Raw genomic sequence first — 2,630 nt, 5'->3', positions numbered from 1 at the left:
TATTTATGTCGCAGGATGCGCTGAATCCATGAAAAATCCCGGCACAGCTTTTATGTGTCAATTAGTTGAGATAATCTCAGTGCGTCTGACCCGGAATAATTAACCTGCGCTTTGCCTCTGCGGCTTTATTGTGTGCTGGGAATTTATGAGGAAAGTGTTCAATAATGAGCGGGATTTACATGGCCGCTGACTCCATGCGAGGACATCGCCGAAACATTAACATCCTTTCCTGACCTTTCCGCTGACCTTTCGGCACGCCGAGCGGAGGGACCACCGGGTGCTTATGTGTAATCAGAGCTTAGGAGGGCACCGGAGACCTGGCCTTTGCCAAGAGGGAAATCCGCATTAACCCCGGGGCTTCATTAAATATGAAAATACAGCAATCCAAATGGGAATAGATGAACTGAAAATCATTTTATATATGAGAACATGAAGGTGACAAGATTGGACCATGCCTGTGTGGTGAAACAATCATGTCCCCATGTGTCAGGGTGACAACACAACCGGGAAATGGAAGGAGTGTTGTCATCCTATTACAGGAACCTGCATGGCAGGATCACCAGGGAATATATTAATGAAACTGCATTCCCAAAATTCCCGGAGACAATGGCTGATATTTGCGGTTTTGGCCCCTCTGTGCCAAGTGAGGGTGGCAAGGAAAGCAGCCGGCAGCCATGGAGAGCTCCGAGTGTACATCCAGCCATAGGACTGACCCGTTGTATCCCCCCGAGCTCCTGTCCGTGACTATATCTCTGTATCGCCTCGTTATTCCAGTTATGTAACTAATCGGAATGTAAACAATTCTCAGAAATTCTTTTTCTGATTTTCCTGGGAAAGAGGAGCCAACCGCAGAAAGTTTGCAAACAAAATAAAAAGTTGCTGTCCTGCTTGTCCTGAGCACCGCCACAAGTCCCTGGTATGGCTATGACAGCGGGCACAGCGCCGCCACCCTCCTCATCATCTCCTGGCACAGATATCACAATATCGCCAGCTTCGGAATGGGCAATTGAATTGGCAAAAAGGAAAGACTTGACCCTGGCCCACAGCTTAGTGGATAGAAAAAGGGAGATTTTGGAATGACCCCCAGTTGTTGGGGTTGTCCTGGGACAGAATTAGAATTCAGCTGCCATCTTTCTATTCCTGAATATCCAAAGTAGACCCCATTCTACCCAAAACTGAGAGAGCACCACCATCTGGCCATGGCTATAAGTCACATGGTTTATACACCGAGGACACATAAACTATTTTCCATGGTTAACCCACCCAAAAGAAGCCAACCCTGCACCTGGTTCAAAGGTGAAGCCGAATTGTCTCCAAACAACAAACCCTTCTAATACATGACTAATAAATGACAGGTCCACTTTATTGAAATTGTCCCCTCATACCCATCAAGGTTTTTTAAGTGGAGGATTTCCTGAAAAGAGGAGTCACAGGGTTCTCTGTTGCTCACTCTGCAGTAACCCCATTTGTCCTGATTGGTGGGCTTGTGCTGTCCAATAGCAGCCTCAGCTGATTCCTCCTGCAGGGGCCCCGTGCTTGGTGAGAATATTTCCACCTGACAATTCATTACGGTAACATGACAATAACACAAAGCCACAGGACCGGCCGGAGAGGCCAGGCAGACGTTACCCCTCCAAACCCAGAATAATCTGTCACCGCTTCCCAGAAAAAGCTGATTGCTGTAGATTGACTTTCACCCTCTGGGATGAATGTGTTCTGTCAGTATGTGTGAATGAAAGTGAGACCTTTCCTGGGTGTTTATTGATCGCAGGACTGAGTGCGCTGTTAGGGAAATGTGCGCATCAAATCCGAACATGAGGGATGCCGACTCTTCCCCGGACAATCGGAAAAGTAACAATGGTACAAGAGCTTATCATTCATTTATTTATACAACAGCCACAGCTTGAGTAGAAAAGCCTGTCCCCTGCCAGCATGCTGCAGAAAAAGACCCTTTTCTGGAAGCAGTGGCCTCTCTGTAGAGGTCTGACACACCCCCTGCTGAGTCACAGCATCAACTCTCCAATCAGCAAAGCTCAAGCTTTCTTCTGATTGGAGAACTCTAGCTATGACTCAGCAGGAGGCATTTCTGACTGCTGCAGAGAGACCACTGCTTCCTCACAGAGATCAAGAATCTTTTTCGAACATTCTGGCATGGGACAGGGAAATCCACTCAGACTGTGACTGCTGTAACAACCTTTTCTGATGTGCTTGCAATTTATTTAGCTGATTTTAAGAAATAAATTCAATTAGGCAGGGTGGTACAGGACATAAACCAGGAAGTTCCAAAATAAGGACCTTCATGGCAGGATCCTTTTATTAAAGCTGCAGATAAAACAAATGACATGGAAGCAATGATGGTGTGGCGGTTGGAGTGGCGCATTGCACACATCGGTGTCACAGAGGTTCTGATGGATCTCATTTGATGAAGAAGATTAAGTTGTATTGTGTGCGCCCCCCTCTGGCCGTCCATATATTGATTTCCATTGTAGGGGTGATTAATGGGAGGACAGTCAGGAATAATCTGCGGGAGATTCTCTGATGCCGAGCGGAACACAAACCAGCTTTGTGAATATTGACGGAAATATTTGAGCCGAGTCCGGTGATGGATGGCTATGGGGGGGGACTCACTT

General features: G+C 46.9%; 1 protein-coding gene across 1 annotated transcript in view; it reads right to left on the bottom strand.

The window, feature by feature from the left end:
• Positions 1-2,630, bottom strand: part of ARID3C (AT-rich interaction domain 3C) — an 80,957-nt gene that overhangs the window by 6,726 nt on the left and 71,601 nt on the right. The gene's annotated exons all lie outside the window — the stretch shown is intronic.

The sequence above is a fragment of the Pyxicephalus adspersus genome, chromosome 6 (assembly GCF_032062135.1).
Source record: "Pyxicephalus adspersus chromosome 6, UCB_Pads_2.0, whole genome shotgun sequence".
Taxonomy (NCBI): domain Eukaryota; kingdom Metazoa; phylum Chordata; class Amphibia; order Anura; family Pyxicephalidae; genus Pyxicephalus; species Pyxicephalus adspersus.
The sequence above is the reverse complement of the archived record's forward strand: the minus strand, read 5'-3'. Positions and strand labels throughout refer to the sequence as shown.